Below are 9,807 nucleotides of genomic sequence, written 5' to 3' on the forward strand. Positions count from 1 at the left end.
ACTGATTCATGGTAACCCTGAGCGGTTCACCAGGGCCCCCACAGCTATCAGGGTGAAAAAAGCCCAAATCCCTTTGGGAATAGGGTATCTACCCCCAAAGGAATATACTGTGTCTATATCTCCTATCCCTGAGTATATTTTGGGGATTGATATCCTGCAGGGTCTATGGTTGCAGACCGCTGCAGGTGAGTTCAGATTGAGAGTATGTGTGGTGAAGGCAGTTCTGGGGGGACATGCTAGGCACCAGCCCATAGCTTTGCCTGTGCCTCAGCGGGTGACTAATACCAAACAATACAAACTACCTGGAGGGCATAAAGAGATTGGAGGAACTCTCCAGGAGCTGGGAAAGGTGGGTATTATAAAGTCTACCCATAGTCCTTTCAATTCCCCAGTGTGGCCAGTAAAAAAGCCAGATGGCTCCTGGTGTATGACTGTGGATTACTGAGAACTGAATAATGTCATACCTCCTATGCATGCTGCCGTCCCCTCTATTGTAGGCTTGATGGATACCTTCAACCATGAACTAGGAACATACCATTATGTGGTAGATCTTGCTAATGCCTTCTTTTCCATTGACATTGAGCAGGAAAGTCAGGAACAGTTTGCCTTCATATGGGAAGGATGGCAATGGACTTTCACCATCCTTCCGCAAGGATACCTCCACAGCCCCACCATCTGTCAGGGACTTGTAGCCCAGGACTTGGATACATGGGAGAAACCACCAATGGTGCAGCTGTACCATTATATTGATGATGTCATGCTCTCATCCGATTCTCTTTCAGATCTAGAAGGTGTAGCACCTAGAGTGCTGCAACATCTACAGGAGAAAGGATGGGCTGTGAACAGTATCAAGGTTCAGGGACCTGCTTTGTCTCTCAAATTATTGGGGGTCATCTGGCCGGGTAAGACCAAAGTTATACCGGAAGCTATTATAGATAAAGTCCAGGCCTTTCCTACTCCTACAACTATAGCATTGCTACAGGAGTTTCTGGGTCTTCTAGGCTACTGGAGAGTGTTTACTCCACATTTGGCACAAATTCTGAAGCCCTTATACTGGTTGGTATGAAAGGGTGTCAGGTGGGACTGGGATGAGACATGTGCATCTGCCTTTACTACAGCAAAACAGGCAGTCAAGGCTGTGCAGGCCTTCAGTGTGATAGACCCATCAATGCCCTGTAAGCTGGATGTTCATGTGACTGAAGATGGTTATGGCTGGGGTCTCTGGCAGTAGCTTGATGGAACTCGCCAACCTGTTGGATTCTGGTCACAAGTCTGGAAAGGAGCAGAGGTACAATACACTTTGATAGAAAAACAACTGTTTGCCGTGTATCACGCCTTGCTGGCTACAGAACCCATCACTTAAATGGCCCTGATAAACATAATAACCACCTATCCCATCTTGGGGTGGGTATGAGACTGGACCCAAAAGCCAAGGAGTGGTGTGGCACAAACATCCACACTAGCCAAGTGGGGGTACTTACTTACTGCAGCATAGTGCCCTCTCTAGTAGCCCCTTGAGTGAAGAACTCCAACGCTTGTTGGGGCTGGTGACATATACTAGTGAAAAGCAGGAAGAACTTGCTTTTGAACCATTAGTAACAGAGAGTCCCTATCGGGAGGGAAGAGCCCCTATACCCAAAGATACATGGTACACAGATAGCTCCATCTGTGGCCAGCCTCCAAAATGGTGGGCCATAGCTTTCCATCCTCAGACTGAGACAATATGGATGGAAGATGGTGAGGGGAAGAGCAGCCAATGGGCAGACTTGCAGTCTGTGTGGCTTGTAATCAGCCAGGAGCCCTCCTCTATAGTTGTCCACACTGACAGCTGGGCTGTCTATCAGGCCTTGACCCTGTGGCTACCAACCTGTTACCATGCCAACTGGTTGGTTGGTCACTGACCCCTCTGGGGGCAAGAATTGTGGCAAGACTTATGGGTCTGTGGTCAGACTAAAATAATTACGGTATACTATGTGACAGGTCATTTGCCACTGGCATCCCCAGAAAATGATGAAACAGATAAATTGGCCCAGATATGTTGGTTAGAAGGAAAGTCTGCCTCTGATGCAGCCCAATGGCTACATCAGCATTTGTTGCATGCAGGGCAAAAGACAATGTGGGCTGTAGCCCATTGGTGGGGCTTGCCTTTGACCTTTAAAGATTTTAGTACAGTCCAGCAGGAATGTGTTGTGTACTCCAAAAGGGACTTACACCGAGTTCCACAGCAACATGGGACAATAGCTAAGCGGTCTATACCCTCGTCATGTGACAGATAGACTATATTTGGCTTCTACGTGCATCAGAAGGATATCAGTATGCGATGACTTGTGTGGACACAGCTACTGGACTTCTGGTTGCTTTTCCTATCCATTTTGCAGACCAGCAGATGACCAAAGAGGCCTGGAGCATCTCTGTGCTGCCTATGGACAACCACAGGTGATTGAGAGTGATCAGGGCACCCATTTTACTGGACATATACATTGTAAGAATGGGTGCAACAGCTGGGAAACAAATCGAAGTTTCATGTGCTATACAATCCTACCACAGCAGGCATGATAGAGAGGCACAATGGCTTGTCAAAATCTGGACTAAAGTTAGATACCAATAGTCTGCAGGGATGGTCAGTCCGCTTATGGACCGTGCTATGGCGTTTGAATGAGAGATCCTAAAAGGGAGCCCTGAGGCCCATATACATGTGAACATATATGGCTGCCTCCCTTATACAGCTGCAAGTACAAACCAAGGAACAATCACTGAAGCTGAGGTTTGGCCACCAGAATAACATCTTGCTGCCAGCACCAACTGCACTGAACCCTGGAGACTCCATTGAGTGGATGTGGCCTTGGACCTTTCAACACATGGACCAATGATGGCTGGCTCTCCTGGCACCTTGGGGACAAGGCCTGGAAGCTGGCCTCCTGTGTATTCCTAGAATAACAGCAGAGTGGCTGCCAAAGGTCACAATAGTATATCCTGAATGGCCAGAAGGTAGGAGCATCTTACCAGGGAGTTTTGTTTCATCATTATGGCCACTGCATGCACATCCATTAGCACTATAATATAGACCCTACAGTAACCCCCACGGGGAAAGGAGTAAAATTATGGTATACTAGAACTGGAAAGGACCCCCTTCCTGCTACAGTCCTATTACAGGACCACTCTCTTGCATGCATCCTACCTGATGGACAAGATTTGCTATGTTGGTGGCATTAAAACATGTATTTTATCACCCCTAAAGTCTTTGTGGATTGGGAACTTCCTCTGGCTTGAGGATTATTATAATTTTTGTTATTTGTGTCAAAATCCTCCTGTATCTTAATTTTTATTATCTCTAAGTTGTTGTTATCCTCTGTTGCTATTGTTGAATCTGGTAACAGTGCTCCAGCTTTCTTTTTTTTAATTTTTAATTTTATTCATTTTATTAGCATTAACATACAATTACATGAACATTATGGTTACTAGATACCCCTCTTCACCAAGTCCCACCCACAAACCCCATTAGAGTCACTGTTCATCAGCATAGTAAGATGCTGTAGACTCACTAATTGTCTTCTCTGTGTTGCACATCCCTCCCTATGCCAGCACTCCAAATTATACATGCTAATCGTAAGGCCCCCTTTCTTTTTCCCTGCCCTTACCCTCCCTTCTGCACAAGTCCCTTTTCCTTTGGTAACCGTTAGTCCATTCTTGGGTTCTGTGATTTTGCTGCTCTTTTGTTCCTTCAGTTTTTCTTTGTTCTTATACTCCATATATGAGTGAAATCATTTGTACTTGTCTTTCTCCGCCTGGCCTATTTCACTGAGCATAATACCCTCTAGCTCCATCCATGTTGTTGCAAATGGTAAGATCTGTGTTTTTCTTCTGGCTGAGTAATATTCCACTGTGTATATGTACCACTACTTCCTTATCCATTCATCTACTGAGGGATATTTAGGTTGCATCCATTTCTTGGCTATTGTAAATAGTGCTGTGATAAACACAGGGGTGCACCTGTCATTTTCAAACTGGAGTGCTGCATTCTTAGGGTAAATTCCTAGAAGTGGAATTCCTGGGTAAAATGGTATTACTATTTTGAGCTTTTATTTTATTTTATTTTATTGTCTTTAATAAACTTTGTTTCTTAAGAAACTGTACATTTTCAGCATGTACATAATTAAAATACTTGTGCCATATTTAAAGATACAGATTTTTTTTCACTCAGAAACAATGTCAGACTTTATTCCTCCTAACAGTAGGTCATGGCTGTGACCAGTTGATTAACATGTATTCATTTAGGAGTATGTCTTTATCTTTTTCTACTTAGTTTATTTTTTTTCCTCCTTTCACCCTCAGCATTTTTTTTTTTTGAGAGGACATATCTCATATTTATTGATCAAATGGTTGTTAACAACAATAAAATTCTGTATAGGGGGGTCAATGCTCAATGCACAATCATTAATCCATCTGAAGCATAATTCTCGTCAGTCTCCAATCTTCTGAAGCAAAATGAACAAGTTCTTACATGGTGAACGAATTCTTACATAGTGAATAAATTCTTACATCGTGAACAGTACAAGGGCAGTCATCACAGAAACTTTCGGTTTTGATCACGCATTATGAACTATAAACAATCAGGTCAAATATGAATATTAGTTTGATTTTTATACTTGATTTATATGTGGATCCCACATTTCTCCTTTTATTGTTATTATTATTTTTAATAAAATGCTGAAGTGGTAGGTAGATGCAAGGAAAAGGTAGAAAACATAGCTTAGTGCTGTAAGAGGGCGAATGTAGATGATCAGGTTTGTGCCTATGGACTAAGTATTAATCCAAGTTAGACAAGGGCAGCAAAACATCCACGGATGCAGAAGATTTCTCTCAAAACATGGGGGGGGGGTGAGGTTCTGAGCCTCACCTCTGTTGATCCCCAGTTTCTCACCTGATGGCGCCCCTGCGACTGTGCGTGTCTTAGGTTGTTCCTCCCTTGAGGAATCTTACCCGTCTCTGGCTAACCAGTCATCTTCCGGGGCCATACAGGGAAATGTAAAGTTGGTAAGTGAGAGAGAAGCCATATTGTTTGAAAAGGTTAGCTTTTAACTTCTTTGCAGATTTATGCCCTGTGGCTTCTATGCCCAGCACTTGTCCCGAGGTATCTTTACCACCTGGAGGAATTATGATACTCAATAAATTCGATATGAGGCACGAATTCTATTTAAGGGTTGTAATTAGGAAGGAAGAAGAAAAGCTATAGAGGTAGCATATGGAAGAAAACATGGGAGGATTGATTATTTCTTTGACATATCTTCTTGTAGAGTACCTTAAGTATGTATAGGTTTTAAACTACTAACTAACTTGCGCTCACATATTAACATAATAGGAATACAGTGACATAAACAAAGCATATCAATAATTACCATCCATCTCCAGTGAAGCCAAGAAAACCATTTAGGCACCCTAGGCATTTGTGAAAATTTGTCTATGATATGATGGATATTGTACAACTGTAGTTGAACAGTCTGAGAGAAATTAGACAAATTAAAACAACCCATTCCTGGGATCTGTTCACATCCCATATGTTCTTTTAACCGGAGATAGTCTACAGTCATAAGATTTTAAAGTGCTACAACTTGCACCCCTCCCAACTCCTGGTTGAGTTCAAACAGTACAGATCCGGTCAAATTAGTTGTCTCACTGTATGCACATGCCAGCCTAGACATCTCCCTCCTCATTCCAAAGGCAAGTCCAGGAAATGGTGGAGTGGATGCAGCCACAACAGGAGCATCATCCGGATCCCTGTGGAGGCTTTTTGATGATCGTCCCCCGGCACATGTCCTCCAGAGAGTGCTGATGCCGGAAGCTCCTCCTCATATCGTATCTTAGTTCATTTTCTGGGTATCCAAGCTAGGCCTTGATCTTCTGCATAGAAACAAACAGACCCTTTGCCCACACTTTGACATGCCCTCTATACCACTGTGTAGAACTCATTGGAGGTCAGCACACAGGAACTGCTTTTTTTTTTTTATTAAGTGAAAGGAATATTATCAGAAAAGAGTACTTCCATAGCTGATCATCTGACACGCTTTAAGTGATCAAAATTAAGGATGTTTAAAGCATGCATTGATCTTTGATTTACCAATAGTTTTATTCTATCAAGGAGTACTCCCCCTTTTCTTTCTTTCTTTTTTTTTTTAATCTTTAATCTACACTTACATGAAGAATACTATGTTTACTATGCTCTCCCCTATATCAGGTCCCCCCTAAAACCCACATTACGGTTACTGTCCATCAGCTTAGCAAAATGTTGTAGAATCACTACTTGTCCTCTCTGTGTTGTACAGCGCACCCTCCCCTTTCTCCCTCCCCCCCATGCATGCTAATCTTAATACCCCCTTTCTTCTCCCCCCCACCGTTATCCCTCCCTGCCCACCCATCCTCCCCAGTCCCTTTCCCTTTGGTACCTGTTAGTCCATTTTTGGGATCTGTAATTCTGCTGCTCTTTTGTTCCTTCAGTTTTTCCTTTGTTCTTATACTCCTCAGATGAGTGAAATCATTTGGTATTTCTCTTTCTCTGCTTGGTTTATTTCACTGAGCATAATACTCTTCAGCTCCATCCATGCTGCTGCAAATGGTTGGACTTTTCCACTTCTTATGGCTGAGTAGTATTCCATTGTGTATATGTATCACATCTTCTTTATCCATTCATCTACCGATGGACATTTAGATTGCTTCCAATTCTTGGCTATTGCAAATAGTGCTGCGATAAACATAGGGGCGCATCTGTCTTTCTCAAACTTGATTGCTGCATTCTTAGGGTAAATTCCTAGGAGTGGAATTCCTGGGTCAAATGGTAGGTCTGTTTTGAGCATTTTGATGCACCTCCATACTGCTTTCCACAATGGTTGAACTAATTCACATTCCCACCAGCAGTATAGGAGGGTTCCCCTTTTTCCACAGCCTCACCAACATTTGTTGTTGTTTGTCTTTTGGATGGTAGCTATCCTTACTGGTGTGAGGTGATACCTCATGGTAGTTTTAATTTGCATTTCTCTGATTATTAGCGATGTGGAGCATTGTTTCATGTGTCTGTTGGCCATCTGTATTTCTTTTTTAGAGAACTGTCTGTTCAGTTCCTCTGACCATTTTTTAATTTGGTTATTTGTTGTTTGTTTGCTGAGGCATGTGAGCTCTTTATATCTTCTGGACATCAAGCCTTTCTCGGATCTGTCATTTTCAAATATATTCTCCCATATTGTAGGGTTCCTTTTTGTTCTATTAATGGTGTCTCTTGCTGTACAGAAGCTTTTCAGCTTAATGTAGTCCCACTTGCTCATTTTTGCTGTTGTTTTCCTTGCCTGGGGAGATATGATAAAGAAGAGGTCACTCATGTTTATGTCTAAGAGGTTTTTGCCTATGTTTTTTTCCAAGAGTTTAATGGTTTCATGACTTACATTCAGGTCTTTGATCCATTTTAAGTTTACCTTTGTATATGGGGTGAGACAATGGTCCAGTTTCATTCTCCTACATGTAGCTGAACAGTTTTGCCAGCACCATCTGTTGAAGTGACTCTCATTTTGCCATTGTATGTCCATGGCTCCTTTATCAAATATTAATTGAGCATATATGTTTGGGTTAATTTCTGGGGTCTCTAATCTGTTCCACTGGTCTGTGGCTCTGTTCTTGTGCCAGCACCAAATTGTCTTGATTACTATGGCTTTGTAGTAGAGCTTGAAGTTGGGGAGTGAGATCCCCCCTACTTTATTCTTCTTCTCAGGATCGCTTTGGCTATTTGGGTTCTTTGGTGTTTCCATATGAATTTTTTAATTATTTGTTGCAATTCATTGAAGAATGTTGCTGGTAATTTGAGAGGGATTGCATCAAATCTGTATATTCCTTTAGGCAGGATGACCATTTTGACGATATTAATTCTTCCTAGCCATGAGCAGGGGATGCGTTTACATTTGTAAGTGTCCCCTTTAATTTTTCTTAAGAGTGATTTGTAGTTTTCAGAGTATAAGTCTTTCACTTCTTTTGTTAGATTTATTCCTAGGTATTTTATTCTTTTTGATGCAATTGTGAATGGAATTGTTTTCCTGATTTCTCTTTCTATTGGTTCATTGTTAGTGTATAGGAAATCTACAGATTTCCGTGTGTTAATTTTGTATCCTGCAACTTTGCTGGATTCCAATATCAGTTCTAGTAGTTTTGGAGTGGAGTCTTTAGGAGTTTTTACGTACAGTATCATATCATCTGCAAATAGTGACAGTTTAACTTCTTCCTTACCAATCTGGATTCCTTGTATTTCTTTGTTTTGTCTGATTGCCATGTCTGGGACATCCAGTACTATGTTAAATGTCAGTGGGGAGTCTGAGCAGCCCTGTCTGGTTCCCGATCTCAGAGGAAATGCTTTCAGCTTCTCGCTGTTCAGTATAATGCTGGCTGTGGGTTTATCATATATGGCCTTTATTATGTTGAGGTACTTGCCCTCTATTCCCATTTTGCTGAGAGTTTTTATCATGAATGGATGTTGAATTTTGTCACATGTTTTTCAGCATCTATGGAGATGATCATGTGGTTTTTGTCTTTCTTTTTGTTGATGTCGTGGATGATGTTGATGGACTTTTGAATGTTGTAACATCCTTGCATCCCTGGGATGAATGCAACTTGGTCATGGTGTATGATCCTTTTGATATACTGTTGAATTCGGTTTGCTAATATTTTGTTGAGTATTTTTGCATCTACATTCATCAGGGATATTGGTCTGTAATTTTCTTTTTTGGTGGGGTCTTTGCCTGGTTTTGGTATTAGGGTGATGTTGGCCTCATAGAATGAGTTTGGGAGTATTGCCTCCTCTTCTATTTTTTAGGAACACTTTAAGGGGAATGGGTATTATGTCTTCTCTGTGTGTCTGTTAAAATTCCGAGGTAAATCCGTCCTGCCCCGGGGTTTTGTTCTTGGGTAGTTTTTTGATTTCCGTTTCAATTTCTTTGCTCATAATTGGTTTCTTTAACTTTTATGTTTCTTCCTTGGTAAGTCTTGGGAGGCTGTATTTTTCTAGAAAGTTGTCCATTTCTTCTAGGTTTTCCAGCTTGTTGGCATATAGGTTTTCATAGTAGTCTTTAATAATTCTTTGTATTTCTGTGGAGTCTGTCGTGATTTTTCCATTCTCATTTCTGATTATGTTGATTTGTGTTGATTCTCTTTTTCTCTTTATAAGTTTGGCTAGAGGCTTATCTATTTTGTTTATTTTCTCAAAGAACCAGGTCTTGGTTTCGTTGATTATTGCTATTGTTTTAGTCTTCTCAATTTTGTTTATTTCTTCTCTGATCTTTATTATGTCCCTCCTTCTGCTGACTTTAGGCCTCATTTGTTCTTCTTTTTCCAGTTTTGATAATTGTGATGTTAGACTATTCATTTGGGATTGTTCTTCCTTCTTCAAGTGTGCCTGGATTGCTATATACTTTCCTCTTAAGACTGCTTTCGCTGCGTCCCACAGAAGTTGGGGCTTATTGTTGTAGTTGTCATTTGTTTCTATATATTCCTTGATCTCTATTTTGATTTCTTCATTGATCCATTGATTATTTAGAAGCATGTTGTTAAGCCTCCATGTGTTTATGAGCCTTTTTGTTTTCTTTGTATAATTTATTTCCAGTTTTATACCTTTGTGGTCTGAAAAATTGGTTGGTAGAACATCAATATTTTGAATTTACTGAGGGTTTTTTTGTGATCTAGTATGTGGTCTATTCTGGAGAATGTTCAATGTGCACTTGAGAAGAATGTATATCCTGTTGCTTTTGGATGTAGAGTTCTATAGATGTCTATTAGGTC

Source organism: Manis javanica, chromosome 8, assembly GCF_040802235.1.
Source record: "Manis javanica isolate MJ-LG chromosome 8, MJ_LKY, whole genome shotgun sequence".
NCBI lineage: Eukaryota > Metazoa > Chordata > Mammalia > Pholidota > Manidae > Manis > Manis javanica.